Source organism: Populus nigra, chromosome 6, assembly GCF_951802175.1.
Source record: "Populus nigra chromosome 6, ddPopNigr1.1, whole genome shotgun sequence".
Classification (NCBI taxonomy): domain Eukaryota; kingdom Viridiplantae; phylum Streptophyta; class Magnoliopsida; order Malpighiales; family Salicaceae; genus Populus; species Populus nigra.
In genome coordinates, this window is record NC_084857.1 from 16,800,017 (window position 1) to 16,821,123 (window position 21,107).

Consider the following 21,107-nt stretch of genomic DNA (forward strand, 5'->3'; position numbering starts at 1 on the left):
TGTCACTGTTTGACTTTTCCAACCGTTACTGTTTGACTTTTCCAACCGTTACTGTTTGACTTTTCCAACTGTTACTGTTTGACTTCTTCAATTGTTACTGTTTGACTTTGAACTGTTACTGTCTAGACATTTGAACTGTCACTATCTACACTTTGAACTGTTATTGTCTAGACATTTGAACTGTCACTGTCTACACTTTGAACTGTTACTGTCTAGACATTTGAACTGTTATTGTTTATACATTGAACTGTTACTGTCCACTTGTTACTATCTAGACATTGAACTATTACTGTCTGAACACTCATCAAATTTTTAACTATATCTAGACTTATAGAACTCTGTTTCAAGCGAGATTAGTCTCATTGGAAAGCTAATACACGAGGCTACAAGTTCTTTGAATGAAGGAGAACCCAGTTCTGCCTTTGAGATAGTCAAAATTGCTCATCAACAAACACTGCCCTACAGGGTCTGTCAAGACCCAATCTCGGTTGATAACCCATAGCTGGGGTTCTACAGCTCCATATTGAGCAAGACCAATTTCTTAGTTAGCTAACTCCAAAACTACAATTACTATAAGAAACTTGATCTTAATTCTCTCATCCTTCTACTCGAATTCTCTTCAAAAGTTAGGAGACGGATCTGTCCAGATTTATCAACCTTTCTATTTACACACAACATCTACAATTTAACTCTTTCTCTATCATCACAACCCCTGATCATATCACATATCGTTTAAGACTGTAAAAAAAATATCTTTATAAGAGCCAATTTATCTTATTTATTTCAATCTTCCCTCTCAACATCAAAATAAAACATTCTTGTCGATTTTACAAACTTTCCGAACAATATTCTTCTAAACACAATCCTTGACACAGTTCCTATAAACCATAAATAACAAACGAATAATATTCCAAACAATCTATACTGTCAAGTTATAATGCATTATTATGAGTATAACATATCCAAATATTAACTTCATCAAATGGTGAAATTTCCAAAAATATGGGTTTAACCGAACTGACCTCAAACTTGCAGACCTACCGTGTGAGATATACAACTTCTATACCAATTGTTTGTTTCAGATCTCCACCGTTTAGAATCTAGACAAAATCAGGAAGAACAACATATCCAAGTTATAGCCTAATCCAACGGTGGACAAAGGAGAAAACATACAGCAAAGAAGACTGTCTAGAAGTGTATTTTATCAAATATTTTCCTCCCTCGATATCTCTCAAACGGGGACTGATATAGAAAATCCCTACGGTGACAATATACACAACATGGATGAGAATAACATACCCGAAAATCGTGTTGATCCAATGGTGGAAGGTGGAGTTATAGTTGTCGGTTGATTTACCATCAATATATCTTCTCTCCAGCCTCTCTCTAAACTCTCTTACTCTTTCCAGTCACTCCAAGAGAGAAAATAGAATGATATTTATAGTTCTAACATCTTGTTAATTGCACATTTATCCCTATTCCTTTTTATCATTTATACATAAACTCCCAACTTTCTGTTATTTGAATATTGACCTCTCTTAATCTTATGTATTCATTTTGTCTTCACAAATGTTTTTCTTTTCAATGATTTAGTACTATATTCACTTTTCATTTCATTAATTTCACTATTTTTATCTTGATTAGGTTTCTTTAATTTAATTTAACCCATTTTACTATTGGTTAAATTTCTCATCTTTTAAATACCCAGAAAAATTATAACCAAGGGTTTACACATTGAATTGTCAAAAACGCTAATTCACAGTTGATCCATAAATCGTCAACGAAAACAGAGTCCCTGTTGAACTTGAAATTATCAATGAATACTGAGTGACAGGTGACGTATGGAATCGACAGCGTCAATGAATTCACGATCGACGTATCAAATCGATAGCAAAAATAGTCATGGCTGATGCATGGAATTGTGAAAAATGTTAGGTCAATGTTGATCCATAAATCGTCAGCGAAATCAAAGTCCCTGTAAACCTTGAAATCGTCAATGAATACTGAGTGACATGAGACGTATGGAATCAATAGTGTTAATGAATTCATGACCGACATATCAAATCGATAGAAAAAATAGAGGCATGGCTGGCGCATGGAATTGTCAAAAACGTGTATCCATATGGGGCCTGTGATATCGAGAATCCAAAGAATGGCAATGTTTTCAAGGTAAATGAACATCGTTTGAAAGTTTACTTTGACAATTTTTCAATTGAAAATGACTCTATTGAATTGAGTGATCCAATATATGAAAATTGATTCTTATATCTGTATATATTTGTGCAATTCTTTGCTCTTTCTCTCTTCTTTGAATCTTTTCTCTAATTTTCATTTGAAAATGGACACCACTCTTGAAAAATTGAAAAAGTACTTTCCCGTTCTGCCTCAGAATGCGATTACAAAAATTTATCGTGCTAGGTGTGCAAGATTGAGGTTGTTAATGAATCATGGAATTCCTGAAGATATTCGTTGGCTGCTTGAAGCAAAGGTCTGATTATCAGGTGAGTCCTCCAATTCTTTCATCTCAGACATGCCTGGGACAGGTAAAAGTACTTTTGCAAAGAAACGTCGTGCAAAACGACTGAAAGTCTATCACAGATGTGCCAGATGGACTTGTAATGCAACATGTCGTTCTTTAGGAATGGTATCTGTAAACCGTGAAGATAAAATACAATTCATTAAGGATGGCCTCAGTAAGGGGTCTTTAGATAATCTTCTATTAACCCTTGAGACGCATCCTGGTAGAGATGTGCATCATGCAATTCATGATTTATGGCCACAATTCCATAAAGAACATGATTGACTTAGTCTTGAGAATCTGACTATAAAAGACCATGTTTGCAAGTTTTTAAGAAAACTGGATGGGAAGCCTATCCCCGACCTATAGATGGCATTTAAGCTGTTCTTGGATGTAAAACCAAGGGAAGATGTGAGCCACAATCACAACTACTTGTACATACACATGCTTTTTCAAAATAAATAAATAAATAAAGAGAAAGAGAGAGAGAGAGAGAGTGTGTGTGAGAGAGAGAGAGACTCCAGCTGGCCTACATATAGGTGGTATGATTGCATCTTCAATTTCTCATTTATAAAATCTTCTCTTACTTCCCTTCATTTCTACTCAACCCATACATTTAACAAATATAGAAGTGTGTAGAAATGGTAGGTTCCTCAAGTCATCACATCAAAAATATTTGTGTTTTCGGCGAATCCAGTCCTGGGAAAGAAAAAGAGTTTTAAAAATCAGCAAATCATCTTGGTCAGATATTAGTTGATAGAAAGATTCATTTAGTGCATGGAGGAGACAGCCTTGGGTTAATGAGGGGTGTGTCAATAGATGTATTTTTAGGAGGAAGTCAAGTTTTGGGGTCATCCCCAAAGCTTTAGCAAAAGGGGACATCATTGGAAAAACAATTGGAGAGGAACTACAGGTCTCCACAATGTTTAATCGAATGAATGCAATGTTTAACCATGTTGACACCTTCATTGCCTTACCAGGTGGTTTGGGCACATTGGAAGAAATCTTTCATATTTCCTCTAGAGCCCAACTTCACATTCACCATAAACCTATAGGTTTGCTCAATGTTAATGGTTTTTATGATAATTTGTTGCCTTTTCTTGATCAAGTTATGGAACAGGAATTTCTAACATCTTCGGCACGAAAAATCATAATCTCTACTGCTACTGCTGAACAATTGATTGACCAACTACAATCTTTCATCCCTGTAATTGATCCCTCCATGAGTCGCATAAATTGGTCAACTAAAGAAAGCTGTAAAAAGCTTAGATTGGATTTGAGCCTTCGTTTGTGACACCTTATGTCTTTTGGTTTTATTAATAGCATATTATTTTGTGTTGTTATTTCTTACATTTGCTTAAGTGTGTTTCAGGTTTGTTAGTGTTCGCTGTTTCAGGTAATGTCTTCTATACTCTATCTTTCTACCTTATGACATTGAGGACAATGTCTCGTTCTGGTTGGGAGGAGAGGGTAGTAGTTGACATTAACAAAAAAACTTACTAACTATTTTTGCTATTATTAAAACCATTTGACAAAACTGTTATTAGGATGACAGAGTAAGGAGGAATTTTATTGACTCTTGAGACGCATCTTAGTAAATAGTCTTATCAAGGTCTATCATAATACTTCTTGAAATATTCAGGTTTACAAACTCTCGCATTATTATCACTTAATTATGCTCATATACTCATTTAACAAATATTCTTAAACCTTCATTTTCACACACACTTTAACATATGATTGTGGGTTGCACATTGAATTATTACATTATTTATGTTCTTTTGTTAAAGGTAACAACTAAGGGAAAGGGTTAGTATATAATTTTTTTTAAAAAATATTGATAATATTGATGATAATAAAAACGTAAATAAGTTTGGTTTCGTAGCCTCCCTAACCTAAGCAATTAAGCCTGAAGGGGTGTTTTAACACCTAATACCCTAAAGTCAACTGACTTGGGAGTTATTGGCTCAAATTTTGTTACATGGGTTAAGGAGAAAAGCTTAAGGGAATCAAACATTGCACTATCTACGTATTAGTATCCGCAACCCAAGTTACTAAGCTCGTAGGGGTGTCTCAACATCTAATGCCCTAAGACCAACTGGTCTGGGAGTCATTAGCTGAAAGCTCGTTACATGGGTTAAAGATGCATTGTGTTTTAAGTTATATGTATATATATTAAAAAAAAAGAAAAAATAATAATAATCCCAACCCAAGGAAGTTAACCTTAAACATTAGAACAAAATATTGTTTTCTTCCAATAAAAGCCCCATCATCTATGTTTTCATACATTGAGCACATAACAAGGAAGGTTTATTAATATTTTGTTTAAGAGATATTGAACAGATATATAAAATTTAATGAGAGTTTTTTATTTGGATAGATTAATGGAAGTTGAATGATGAATGCCTTGCTTTGTGGAATTTGCAAATTATTTTTCTATTTTAACGCTTTGATTACTAGGGACTAGTAATAAGCTGGTTGGGGGGTGTGATTAGTACTTAAAAGTGCATTTTTATCAAGGTTTTATATCATCATTTTGCACTTGAAATATCAATAACTCCCTAACTAAAGCATGTTTTATAATAACATATCTAATAATATAAGATACCTTTCATTTATGGTAAATGTTCATCTTAAATACAGGCCTATCACATAAATGAAAGAATTGATTGATGAGTTGAAGTACTGAAATTGAAAGGACAAAGAGATGGCCAAACTTAGAAAAGAGATGTTGGTGCAGTCCAAACTGGAACATTGTTCGGTAATCGGGTCATATCTAGAGCTATAGATCTCGGATTTAGGTCTACTTGACATAGGCCTACAACTTTCATGAGGAGTCCAAGATTTAACAAGGCCGTTTTCAAGTCCAAATTGCAGCAACAATAAAGAAGTCTGAATTGTCCTGCAGCTCAGACATTGTTCAGTGTTCAGCCCATATCTTGAGTTCTAGAAGTCCAAATGATCTCAAATTTTTACCCTGGAAAGCTGAGACAATTTCCTAGAACTTTCATGATTTAATTCTGTTCAAATTATGACATTATCAATGATGTTTTTGGTAGACAAGAAGATAAGAATTGTCACCGAGTCAAGATGTGGCCACCCACTCATCAATTAGTCAACAAATCAATAATTTTGAATTTTGGCCAATAAAAGGAGGCATTTGCCATGTATTTAGGTATCTTGGTGTTCAAATCAAGATCATGCTCTTGCTCTCTCTCTTTTGTAATACTTAAGTTTTGTTTATATTAATCTCTTGTTTATGCGTTTCATTTTCTTTTCTTTACTTAGTTAACTTCTTTCTCATTTATGTTCTTATCTTGTTTATTTATGTTTCTTTCTTTCATTATGTTAAGCTAAGTTAATTATGTCAAGGTGAAAAGGGTACACTAATGGTGTAAGAATAAGTATAATATAAACCTAACATGAACCTTAATGTTGGATACTAACATGCTTTATATTTGTTATCTTGTTCACTTTTAATACTTTGCTTGTTAAATGGTTAATCTAGATTTATGTTGTATAACACTTGGTACAACAAATACTTGGCACTTTCATAGCCCATACTGTATGGTATAACCGACACCTGAGCTATGGGAGGAACTTGATTTGTTGTTAACATAAGTTATAATCATGAATGTCTGACAACATTTACAAGTATTAGCATTATTCGAATAAGATAACTAATGTAATCATGTTAACAACTTATAATCTGATTGGAACCTCCTTTGTGTGTGGTTTCCAATTGAATAATAAGAGTTTATACTATACTTGTTTGAAATATCTTTAGTGGATCCTCTAACCTTGACATTTGTTGTTATCATTGTTTAATCCTTACGTTAATCTTCCATCTCAAAGTTCTCATCAACTTCTTCTTCTTCTTCATCTTTATTATTATCATTATTAATAGTATTATTGGTATTATTATTATCATTATTAATAGTATTATTGGTATCATTATTATCATTACTACTATTACTATTATTATTAGTACTACTACTACTAGTATTATTATTATTTTTATTATTATTGTTACTATTGTTGTTGTATTATTGTTGTTTATAATTTAAACAATTAACCTCCCTGTGGTTCGACCCCGGTCTTACCGGGTTATTTATTACTTCGACACTCCTGCACTTGGGAGAAGACATCAATCTTTCGCTCGTGTCAGACAGCTGACGTATGGAATCAACAACGTTAATGAATTCACTACCGACGCATCAAACTGATAGCAAAAAATAGAGTTATGGCTGACGCATGGAATTGTTCAAAAATGCTATGTCATGACTGATCCATAAATTACCGGCAAAAACAGAGCAATTGTAGACCTTGAAATCATCAATGAATACTGAGTGACAGCCTACGTATGGAATCGACAACGTCATTGAATTCACAAACAACACATCAAATCAATAACAAAAATAGAGTCATGGCAGACTCATGGAATTGACAAAAACGCAATATCACCGTTGATCCATAAATCGTCAGCGAAAATAGAGTCACTGTAGAACTTGAAATCGTCACTGAAAACTGAGTGATAGCTAAGGGATGGAATCGATAGCAAAAATAGAGTCATGGCTGATGCATGGAATTGTCAAAAACATTGTGTCAATGCTGATCCATTAATCGTCAGCGAAAACGGAGTCCTTGTTGAACTTGAAATCGTCAATGAATACTGAGTGAAAGCTAACGTATGGAATCGACAGTGTCAATGAATTCACGACCACGCATCAAATCGATAACAAAAATGGAGTCATGCTTGACGCATGGAACTGTCAAAAACATTATGTCCCTCATGATCCATAAATCGTCATCGCAAACTGAGTCATTGTAGACCTTCAAATCATCACTGAAAACTGAGTGATAACCAAGGGCTGGAATCGATAGCAAAAATAAAGTCATGGCTGCCGCAAGGTATTGTCAAAAACGCTATGTCACTGCTGATCCATAAATCAACCGCGAAAATAGAGTCCCTGTAGACTTTGAAATCATCAATGAATACTTAGTGCCAGCTGACATATGGAATCGACAACGTCAATGAATTCATGACCGACGCATCAAATTGATAGCAAAAATAGTCATGGCTGACGCATTGAATTGTCAAAGCCACTATGTCACTCCTTATCCATAAATCGTCAGCAAAAAAATAGTCCCTATAGACCTTGAAATAATTAATGAATACTGAGTGACAGGTGACGTATGGAATCGACAGCGTCAATGAATTCACGACAGACGCATCAAATCAATAGCAAAAATATAGTCATGGCTGGCACATGGAATTGTAAAAAACAATATGTCACTCCTGATCCATAAATCGTTAGTGAAAACAGAATCACTGTAGACCTTGAAATCATCAATGAGAACTGAGTGACAGCTGACGTATGGAATCGACAGAGTCAATGAATTCACGACCGATGGATCAAATCAATAGCAAAAATAGAGCCATGGCTGACAGATGGAATTGTCAAAAATGCTATATCACGGCTTATCCATAAATCATCCGTGAAAATAGAGTCACTGTAGACCTTTAAAACATCAATGAATACTGAGTGACAGCCAACGTATGGAATCAACAGCGTAAATGAATTCACGACGGACGCATCAAATCAATAGCAAGAATAAAGTCATGGCTGACGTATGGAATTGTAAAAAATGCTATGTCACAACTGATCCATAAATCATCAGCAAAAACTTAGTAGTTGTAGACCTTCAAATCATGAATGAATACTAAGTGACTGTAACATCCCCCATTCCGGGATAAAAACGACAATCTCATGCCAATCGAAAAACAGAGTAATTTTTTTTTTGTATATGTATATATATATTCCTGGTCTTCGTATTAAAAACTACCGAAATTTCAACGGAGTCCCCCTATGTCGGAAGGTCCCAAGTTATTGACATGGAAATCTGTTTACACTTCTAATAACTTGCATCTCATAACTTAATTCCCGACCCAATCATCTTGGGTTTCAATTCCACACTTATACTCACACCTATTAACCACAATATTTATGATATGCATTATATAACAAATATCATTATGGATGGATAAAAATAAATAAATATAAATACATAGACATGAAATATAGTTATATGAACTACAGGGTTAAATTCATTCAATCAAGTTTAAACATTAATTATACAAATTAAGTTATACAAACATTTTTATGTTTACAAAATACAAGGGTATACTCCCTAGAACCTAGATTATAAGAAGGGAAACATAAGCTAGGGTCTACTCCTGTCGTGTATATGATGATCCTGAAACAAAATACATATTATTAAAATGTGAATATTACATTAAATATAACAACACGAATATCTAACAATTTCAACACGGTAAAAATGCATTCATAGTTCATTCGCTTCTCCCTTCTTGTTTTTATTAGAATCTCTTCCTTATTCAACTATTCCCTCTACCACTTTCAACCTTCATTCCAGACTTTATGAGATCAACCATGATTGTTCTTGCTTATCACATTACCGATACCAATTTCATTGGTATCATCATCATCATCCCATAGGAGTCGATGCAAGGTGATCCCCTTACCCGAGATCATAACATACACTGAATGTATGCTAGTCAATACACGACGTTCCCCTTACCCGGGATCCTAACATACACTAAATGTATGCTAGTCCAATCGTGGTGATCCCCTTACCCGGGATCCTAACATACACTAAATGTATGTTAGTTTATGCCTCAAATCACACTTCTAATATTTCTTTTGTTAGTGATAATTTCATCAATTGACAATTCATATAACAAGTTTTCACCTTGAATACACATACATTCAGTAATTCACATTTCACATTGGTAATATAAATAATCATGGAATTTAACTAGGAAGTATAGGTGCGATTCACCTACCTGCAATAGAAGCTCTACTCGTGCTCCCCTGCTGCTGCTGCACCACGCCTGTGGTCCCTCCTGCAATTCACAAGTTTATCTCATAAATTTTCCTCACCCAAGGATATGTTTTATTATAGCCATACCAACAACCAATAAGTCTTTCTTTCAGTCATTTCTTAATATTTTATGTTTTTCTCATTTCACTCATTAATATTGTCATTCTTTGTCCAACCTCAGTTATCATTCCTTATATATATATATATATTAACCGTTTCTGTTTAAATCCCGAACTGTCACTGTTTAGACATTGAACTGTTATTGTCTCCTTTTTGAACTGTAACTGTCTCGTGTTTGAACTGTTACTCTCTGACCTCTCCTCAGATTTTTAACTATATCTAGTGTTATAGAAAAAAAAAAAACTTCGATTCAAGCGAGATTAGTCTTGTTGGAAAGCTAAGACATGAGGCTACAAGTTCTCTAAGGAAGGAGAACCCAGTTCTACCTCTAAGACAGTCAAAATTTCTCATCAACGAACCAGACCTACTACCCTATAGGGTCTGTCATGACCCAGTCTCGGTTGGTTACCCATAGCTGGAGTTCTATAACTCCAAATTGAGCAAGACCAATTTTATTAGTTAGCCATCATCCAAACCTACAATTTCTATGAGGAACCTGATCCTAAGTCCTTCATCCTCCTACCCGAAATCTCTCTGAAAGTCAAGAGACAAAACTGTCCAGATTCGTCAATCTTTCCATTTATATACAACACATGAAGTTCTTTAATTTAGCAACTCATATTTTTTCCTCAATTCAAGTCTAAGAACTCAAATCTATAAATTAACATCCAGGCATCAATTCATAATCGACTCGAAATGACTCATAAGAGCAGGTTTAGAATACCTTACCCGGTACGAATCAAGTTTTCGATCCCTCCTTTTCTTTCTAATGACAGTCGGTCCTCCCCTCTTCTTTTCTTGTTCAATTTCTCTTGTTAATCCCTTTCCCCCCAGTGTTTATTCTACCTATAACCCTTAATCTTGGATGGGTTTCTAAAATTTTAGTGTTTCTCTCTTGATTTGTAAAAATGAATATAAAAACTCCCTCTTTTCTTTCTTTATGTTATCTGCAGATCTGTTTTTGATGAGAAGAGGAGTACTTATGCTCTATAATTATTCTTATTTGCATTTAGGCCCTATTTTCTTTAAGTGTATTTGTTTTGTCCCCACTTCTTTTTAGTTTAGTTTATCTCCTTTAATTTAATACAGCCTTTTTATATTATTTAAAAACAATATGTCTTTGATGATTCAGAAATCGTCAGCGAAAACTAAGTCACTGTAGAACGAGAAATCATCATTAAAAATTGAGTGACGGATGATGCATGGAATCTCAGCTAAAACTAATTCATGGTGGACGCATGAAAATCAATAGAGAAAACAAGGTCATCGTTGACGCATGGAATCGTCAGTGAAAACTGCGTCACTACTGACCTGAAATCATTAATGAAAACAGAGTCACTATAGACCTTGAAATCATCACTGAAACCAGAGTGACAACTGACGTATGGAATCGATAGCGTCAATGAATTCACGACAGACGCATCAAATCGATAGTAAAACTAGAGTCATGGCTGACGCATGGAATTGTGAAAAATGCTATGTCTCTGCTGATCCATAAATCATCAGCAAAAACAGAGTCCTTGTAGACCTTGAAATTGTCAATGAATACTGAGTGATAGCTGTCGTATGGAGTCGATAGCATGAATGAATTCACGACCGACGCATCAAATCGATAGCAAAAATAGAGTCATGACTAACTCATGGAATTGTCAAAAATGCTACGTCGCGGCTAATCCATAAATCGTCAGCGAAAACAGAGTCACTAGAGACCTTGAAATCAACAATAAATACTAAGTCGTTGCGGACCTCGAAATCATCACCAAAAACTAAGTCCTTGCTGACCTAGAAATTATCAGTGAAAACTGAGTTCCGGGTGACCCACGGAATCCGCAGCGAAAACTATGTCCCTCATGACCTTAAAATAATGACCAAAAATTGAGTCCATGCTGATCTAGAAATCATGAGTGAAAACTGAGTTACGGGTGACATATGGAACCCGTAGTGAAAACTACGTCCCTCACGACCCTAAAATCATCACCGAAAACTGAATCACTACTGACCCACAAATAATCATCAAAACTGAGTTATGAGTGAGGCATGGAATCTGCAGTGAAAACCAAGCAGCTATTGACCCTAAAATCATCACTGAAAACTGAGTCCCTGCTGACCTAGAAATCATGAATGAAAATTGAGTTATGGGTTACGCATGCAATTCGCAGTGAAAACTATGTCCCTCATGACCCTGAAATTGTCACCGAAAACTGAGTTACGGGCGACGCATGGAATCCACAGCGATAACTAAGTCGCTAGGGACCCTGAAATCTTCACCAAAAACTGAGTCCTTGCTGCCCTAGAAATCATTTGCGAAAAACTGAGTTATGAGTGACGCATGGAATTCACAACAAAAACTAAGTCCCGCCTTACCATGAAATTGTCAGCGAACACTGCGTCACTACTGACCAAGAAATCATCAACGAAAACTTTGTGACGGCTGACGCAAGGAACCCCCCAGCAAAAACTAAGTCGGTGGTGACCCTGAAATCATCACCGAAAACTGAGTCCTTGCTAACCGAGAAATCATGAGTGAAAAATGAGTTACGGGTGACATATGGAATTCACAGCAAAAACTATGTCCCTCATGACCTTGAAATCGTCCCCAAAAATCGAATCCTTACTGATCCGTAGCGAAAACTAAGTCGTTGCTAACCTTGAAATCTTGATCGAAAACTGAGTCACTACTTACCTAGAAATCATCAGCGAAAACTGAGTTCTGGGTGACCCACGGAATCCCTAGCTAAAGTTATGTCCCTCATAACCAAGAAATTGTTAGCGAAAACTACATCACTAGTGACCAAGAAATCATCTGTGAAAACTAAGTTACAGGTGACGCATGGAATCCCTAACGAAAACTAAGTCGGTGTTGACCCTGAAATTGTCATCGAAAATCGAGTCCCTGCTGACCTAGAAATCATGAGTGGAAACTTAGTTATGGGTGATGCATGGAATCCCCATCGAAAACTATGTCCCTCATGACCCTGAAATTGTCATTGAAAACTGAATCACTACTGACCTAGAAATCATCACCAAAAACTGAGTTATGGGTGACGCATGGAATCCGCAGTGAAAACTAAGTCGTTGCGGACCCTGAAATCATCAAAAAAAACTAAGTTACGAGTGACGCATGGAATCCATAGCAAAAACTAAGTCCCTCCTTACCATGAAATCGTCAGCGAACACTGTGTCTGTAACGCCCCACCCTTTCATATGTGATTATAGTTACTTTCCTATAGTTTGGTACGTAAAAATACGGGTAATTTTTTTTTCCAGTTCTCATATACAAGTCTACCAAAATTTCCACTGAAATTTTGGCAGTCTCTCCTATACTGGAAGGTCCCAAATTATCTACATATACCCTTTTTACACTTCTAATATCTTACATCTCATAACTCAATCACGACCCAATCATCCTAAGTCTAAATCCCACAAACATCATCATCATCATCACAATCACAACATATAACATACATTGAACAACAAATATCATTATAGGGGAATAAATGAGATAAACACATATACATGGAACTTGATTATATGAATTTCATAATTAAGTTCATTTATTCAAGTTTAAACATCAATTATACAAATTAAGTTATATAAAAGTTGTAATATTACAAAATACAAGGTACACTTCCGAGAACCTAGACTACAAAAAGTGAACATAAGTTAGGATCTATTATTGTCGTGCATGCGATGGTCCTAGAACAAAATACATATTATTGAAACATGAAAATCATAATAATATAGCAACACAAATATCCAATAATTAAAAAAGACAAACATGCATTCATATTTTATTCACTTCTCCCTTCTGGTTTTCATTGGAAACTCTTTCTCCTTCAATTACTAAAAACTATTTCCTCTTCCATTATCAACCCCCATGCAAGATTTCATAAGATCAACCATGATCATTTCCGTTTAACACATTATCGATACCAATTTCACTAGTATCATCATCACCCCGTAGGAGTCGATGCAAGGTGATCCCCTTACCCGGGATCCTACATACACTAAATATATGTTAGCCAATACATGGTGATCCCCTTATCCGGGATCCTACATACACAAAATGTATGCTAGCTAATATATGCTGATCCCCTTACCCGAGATCCTAACATACACTAAATGTATGCTAGTCGAAACACATATTACACCTCATATTTTCTTTGTTAGTGGTACTCCCATCACTTGGCAATGCACACAAGGGTAGTTCACCTTGAACATAGACATATATTAAGAATACTATCTGAAATAACAACATCATTACACCAACTTCCATCATTTCACATAAAATCCAACGTTGCAAATTTACATCTCACATTATTAACATATTAAATTCTTGAATTTAACTAAAAAGCTTAGGTAAGGATCACCTACTTGCAGTAAAAGCTCTACTTGTGCTCCCTTATTGTTGTTGTTGCACCACACCGGTGGTCCCTCCTGCAATCACAAGCTCATCTCATAAATTTTCCTTATTCAAGGATATGTTTTATAATAATCATATCAACAGCTTAAAGATCTTTTTTTCAATCATTTCTTTCTTTATATTTTACATTTTTCTCATTACACCTATTAATGTTGTCATCCTTTATCCAATCATAGTTATCATTCCTTTCTTTATATTTGAACTGTTACTATTTAGACATTAGATTGTTACTATCCAACCGTTATTGTCTTGACATTGAACTGTTAATGTCCGACCTCTTCTCAGATTTGTAACTATATCTAGAGTTATAGAATTCCGTTTCAAGCGAGATTGGTCTCATTGGAAAGCTAAGACACGAGGTTACAAGTTCTATAAAGAAAGGAGAACCTAGTTCTACCTCTAAGATAGTAAAAATATCTTATCAACAAACATTGGACTGTTACTATCCAACCGTTACTGTCTTGACATGGAACTGTTACTATCCGACCTCTTCTCAAATTTTTAACTATATCTAGAGTTATAAATTTCCATTTTAAGCGAGATTGGTCTCGTTGGAAAGCTAAGACACGAGGCTACAAGTTCTCTGAAGGAAGGAGTTCTGCCTCAAAGACAGTCAAAATTGCTCATCAACAAACATTGGATTGTTATTGTCCAACTGTTACTGTCTTGACATTGAACTGTTACTGTCCGACCTCTCCTCAGATTTTTAACTATATCTAGATTTATAGAACTCCATTTCAAGCGATATTGATCTTGTTGGAAATCTAAGACTCGAGGCTACAAGTTCTCTGGAGGAAGAAGAATCCAATTCTGCCTCTAAGACAGTAAAAATTGCTCATCAACAAACATTGGACTGTTACTATCCAACCATTACTGTCTTGACATTGAACTGTTAATGTCCGACCTCTCCTCAAATTTTCAATTATATCTAGAGTTATAGAACTCGATTTCAAGTGAGATTGGTCTCGTTGGAAAGCTAAGACACGAGGCTACAAGTTCTCTAAGGAAGGAGAACCTAGTTTTGCCTCTAAGACAGTCAAAATTGTTCATTAACAAACATTTGACTGTTATTGTTCAACCGTTATTGTCTTGACATTGAACTGTTACTGTCTGACCTCTCTTTAGATTTTTTTAACTATATCTAGAGTTATAGAACTCTATTTCATGCGAGATTGATCTCGTTGGTAAGCTAAGACATGAGGCTACAAGTTCTTTGAAGGAAGGAGAACCCAATTCTACCCCTAAGATAGTCAAAATTGCTTATCAACTAATCAGTCCTACTGCCTTACAGAGTCAGTCATGACCCAGTCTCGGTTGGTGACCCATAATTAGAGTTCTACATCTCCAAATTGAGCAAGACCATTTTCCTTAGTTAGCTAACATCCAAAACTACAATTACTATGAAGAAACTTGATCCTAACTCCCTCATCGTCCTACTCGAATTCGCTCCAAAAGTCAGGAGACGAATCTATCCAAATTCATCAACCTTTCCATTTACAAACAATATCCATAATTTAACTTTTCTCTTTTATCTCAACCCCTAGCCATATCACATACCGTTTAAAAGTGTCAAAGAATATCTTTTTAAGAGCCAATTTATCTTATTTATTTCAATCTTCCCTCTTAACATCAAAATAAAACATTCTTATCGATTTTACAAACTTTCCGAACAATATTCTTCTAAACACAATCCTTGACATTTCAACATGCATTTTTTTTTCTCATTTTGACACAATTAAACACACGTCATCAAGTTAAATATGTCAAATTAAACATCCTCCCCCTTTGATGCATAATTGACCGAAAGCATGGCCTTAAAGAACCAAGAGTTCCCTCATTGTTTTCATGCTATTATAATAAATTTATTAAGGAAAACCACAATTTCCCCCTTTTTCCTCTTTTCTCTTCATATGGTCAGCTAACTTTCCTTTCCTCAACTCATGTGGCCGGCTTTTTATATCAATCCGAGTTGTCATTAGAAATTAGGGTGACAAGCAAAATAACCTTATACATTTTTATTTTTATTTTTACTTTTGATTTTGGAGAGGTATTTACCCCCCTAAACATCACTTTCAAAGTTGTCACAGCAGCCCCAAAGTCTCCCAAAAATTAAGTCTCTTTAATGCTCAATTTCCTTTTAATTTTAGGGTTGTTTCAGTTCACACAAAACCAATTTTGACAACAGTTTCAATCAATCATAAATAACAAATGAATAATATTCCAAAAAATCCATACGGTCAAGTTATAATGCATTATTATGAGTATAACATATCCAAATATCAACTTCATCAAATGGTGAAATTTCCAGAAATATGTGTTTAACTAAACTGACCTCAAACTTGCAAACCTACTGTGCGAGAAGCACAACTTCTATACCGAGTGTTTGTTTCTGATCTCCACCATTCAAAATCTAGAAAAGCATCAGGAAGAACAACATATCCAAATTATAGCCTGATCCAACAGTGGCCGAAGGAGAAAACAGTCGGTGACAAAGACTGTCCAGAAGTGTATTTTCCTATAAATTTGCCTCCTACGATATCTCTCAAACAGAGGCTGATATAGAAAATCCCTCCGGTGACAATGTACACGACATGGAGTCGAACGACATATCCAAATATTGTTCTGATCCAACGGTGGAAGGTGGAGTTATAGCTGTTGGATTTTATACCATCAATATGTCTTCTCTCCAGCCTCTCTCTAAACTCTTTCTTGCTCTTGCAAGTCACTCCAAGAGAGAAAATAGAATAATATTTATAGTGCTATCATCTTGTTAATTGCACATGTATCCCTACCCCTTTTTATCATTTGTACATAAACTCTCAACCTTCTGTTATTTGAATATTGACCTCTCTTGGTCTTACGTATTCATTATGTCCTCACAAATGTTTTTCTTTTAAACAATTTAATACTATATTCACTTTTCATCTCATTAATTTCACTTTTTTTTTCTTGATTTAGGTTTCTTTAATTTAATTTAACCCATTTTACTATTAGTTAAATTTCTCATATTTTAATAACCTAGAAAAATTATAATCGGGGGTTAACAGCATCACTGCTGACCAAGAAATCATCAGCAAAAAATGTGACGACTGACGCAAGGTATCCCCCGCGAAAAGTAAGTCAGTGTTGACCTTAAAATCGTCACCGAAAACTAAGTCCTTGCTGACCTAGAAATCATTAGTGAAAACGGAGTTACGGGTGACGCGTGGAATCCCCAGCAAAAACCAAGTCGGTGTTGACCCTGAAATCATCACCGAAAACTAAGTCTCTGCTGACATACAAATCATGAGTGAAAACTGAGTTCGGGTGACGCATGGAATCCGAAGTGAAACTACATCTCTCTTGACCCTGAAATCGTTACCGAAAATTGAGTCACTACTGACCTAGAAATCATCAGTGAAAACTGAGTTATGGGTGACGCGTGGAATCCCTAGCGAAAATTAAGTCGCTGTTGACCCTGAAATTGTCACCACAAATTGAGTCTCTATTGACCTAGAAATCATCAAGGAAAACTGAGTTACGGGAGACGCATGGAATCCTTAGCAAAAACTATGTTCCTCTTGACCTTGAAATCGTCTACAAAAAATAAGTCTATCCTTACCATGAAATCATCACCGAAAACTACGACTCGGGTGACGTATGGAATCCCTAGCAAAAACTAAGTCCCTCTTTACTATGAAATCATCAGTGAAAACTGCGTCATTGCTGACCTAGAAATCATTAGCAAAAACTGAGTAACGGCTGATGCAAGGAATCCCCAGTGAAAACTAAGTCGCAGCTGACCCTGAAATCATCACTGAAAACTGATTCGCTCCTGATGTAGAAATCAACAACGAAAACTAAATAACGGGTGACGCCTGGAATCGCCAGCGAAAACTAAGTCGCTGCTGACCCTAAAATCATCACCGAAACTGAGTCACTCCTAACCTATAAATCATGAGTGAAAACTGAGTTACAAGTGACGCATAGAAGCCTCTGTAAAAACTACGTCCTCCTAACCCTGAAATTATCACCAAAAACTGTGTCACTACTGACCTAGAAATCATCAGCGAAAACTGAGTTACGGGTGACACATGGAATCCCCAGCGCAAACAAAGTCGATGCTAACCCTGAAATCATCATAAAAAACTGAGTCCCTGCTGACCTAGAAATCATGAGTGAAAACTGAGTTACGGGTGATGCATGGAAGCCGCTGTAAAAACTACATCCTTCCTAACCCTAAAATTATCACAAAAAATTGCATCATTGCTGACCTAGAAATCATCAACAAAAACTGAGTTACAGGTGACACATGGAATCCGCAACAAAAACAAAGTTGTTGCGGACCCTTAAATAAACACAAAAAACAAAGTCCTTGCTAACCTAGAAATCATCAGCGAAAACTGAGTTCCGGGTGACTCACAGAATCCAAAACATTTGTGGTGTTCGAAAGGTAAGACATGAGGCTACAAGTTCTATGTTTTGGGAAGAACCCAGTTCTGCCTCTAAGATAGTCAAAATTGCTCTTCAACAAACATTTGGATCGTTACTGTCCAACTGTTACTGTCCATTTTTGAACCGTTACTGTCTGACCTCTCCTCATAGTTTTAACTATATCTGGAGTTATAGAACTCCGATTCAAGCAAACTTTATGGTGTTGGAAAGTTAAGACATGAGGCTACAAGTTCTATGTTTTGGGAAGAACCCAGTTCTGCCTCTAAGATAGTCAAAATCGCTCATCAACAAACACTTGGACCGTTACTGTCCAACTGTTACTGTCCATTTTTGAACTGTTACTGTCTGACCTCTCCTCAGATTTTTAACTATATCTGGAGTTATAGAACTCCGATTCAAGCAAAATTTATGGCTTTGGAAAGGTAAGACATGAAGCTACAAGTTCTATGTTTTGGGAAGAACCCAGTTCTGCCTCTAAGATAGTCAAAATCGCTCATCAACAAACACTTGGATCGTTACTGTCCAACTGTTACTGTCCATTTTTGAACTGTTACTGTTTGACCTCTCCTCATATTTTTAACTATATCTGGAGTTATAGAACTCTGATTCAAGCAAAATTTATGGCGTTGGAAAGGTAAGACATGAAGCTACAAGTTCTATGTTTTGGGAAGAACCCAGTTCTGCCTCTAAGACAGTCAAAATTGCTCATCAATGAACCAGACCTACTACCTTATAGGGTCTGTCATGACCCATTCTCGGTTGGTGACCCATGACTGGAGTTCTATGACTCCAAATTGAGCAAGAACAATTTCATTAGTTAGTAAACATCCATAACTACAATTTCTATAAAGGAACTTGATCCTAATTCCTTCATTCTCCTACCCAAAATCTCTTTGAAGGTCAAGAGACGAAACTGTCCAGATTCATCAACCTTTCCATTTACACACAACACATGAAGTTCTTTACTTTAACAACTCATACTTTTTCCTCAATTCAAGTCTAAGAACTCAATATATAAATTAACATCCAGGCATCAATTTATAATCGACTTGAAATGACTCATAAGACCAGGTTTAGAATATCTTACCTGGTGCGAATCAAAGTTTCGATCCCTCCTTTTCTTTCTAATGACAGTCGACCCTCTTCTCTTCTTGTTCAATTTTTTTCTTGTTAATCCCTTTCCCACCAAGGTTTATTTTATCCACAACCCTCAATCTGGGATGGGTTCTTGAAATTTTGGTGTTTCTCTCTTGATTTCTAAAATTAGATATAAAAACTCCCTCTTTTATTTCTTTACGTAGCTGCAAATCTATTTTTGGTGAGAATAGGAGTATTTATGCTCTATAATTATTCTTATTTGCATTTAGGCCCCATTTTCTTTAAGTGTATTGGTTCTTGCTGATTAGTACTTAAAAGTGCATTTTTATCAAGATTTTATATCATCATTTTTGCACTTGAAGTATCAATAACTCCTTAACTAAAGCATGTTTTATAATAACATATCTAATTATATAAGATACCTTTAATTTATGGTAAATGTTCATCTTAAATGCAGGCCTATCACATAAATGAAAGAACTGATTAATGAGTTGAAGTACTGAAATTGAAAGGACAAAGAGATGGCCAAACATAGAAAAGAGATGCTGGTGCAGTCCAAACTGGAACACTGTTCTGTAATTGGGTCATATCTGGAGCTGTAGATCTTGGATTTAGATCCATTTTATATGGATGGAAAGATAAGACATAGGCCTACAACTTTCATGTGGAGCCCAAGATTTAAAAAGGTTATTTTCAAGTCCAAATTGTAGCAACAACAAAGAAGTCCGAATCTGTCCTGCAGCCCAGACATTGTTCAGTGTTCAGCCCATATCTCAAGTTCTAGAAGTCCAAATGATCTCAAATTTTTACCCTGGAAAGATGAGACAATTGCCTAGAACTTTCATGATTTAAGTTTGTTCAAATTATGATGTCATCAATGACGTTTTTGTCAGATAAGAAGATAAGAATTATCACCAAGTCAAGATGTGGCCACCCACTCATCAATTAATCAACAAATCAATAGTTTCGAATTTTGGCCTATAAAAGAAGGCATTTGCCATGTATTTAGGCATCTTGGTGTTCAGATCAAGATCATGCCCTTGCTCTCTCTTTTGTAATACTTAAGTTTTATATTAATCTCTTGTTTATGCCTTTCATTTCCTTTTCTTTACTTAGTTAACTTCTTTCTCATTTATGTTCTTATCTTGTTTATTTATGTTTCTTTCTTTCATTATGTCTAGCTAAGTTAATTATGTCAAGGTGAAAAGGGTACACTAATGGTGGAACAATAAGTATAATATAAACTTAACAGGGATCTTAATGTTGGATACTAACATGCTTTATATTTGTTATCTTGTTAACTTTTAATACTTTGCTTGTTAAATGGTTAATCTAGATTTATGTTGTATAACACTTGGTATAACAAATACTTGGCACTTTCATAGCCCATATTGTATGGTATAACCGACAGTTGAGCTATGAAAGGAACTTGATTTGTTGTTAACATAAGTTATAATCATGAATGCCTGACAACATTTACAAGTATTAGCATTATTCGAATAAGATAACTAATGTAATCATGTTAACAATTTATAATCTGATTGGAACGTCCTTTGTGTGTGGTTTCCAATTGAATAATAAGAGTTTATACTATACTTGTTTGAAGTA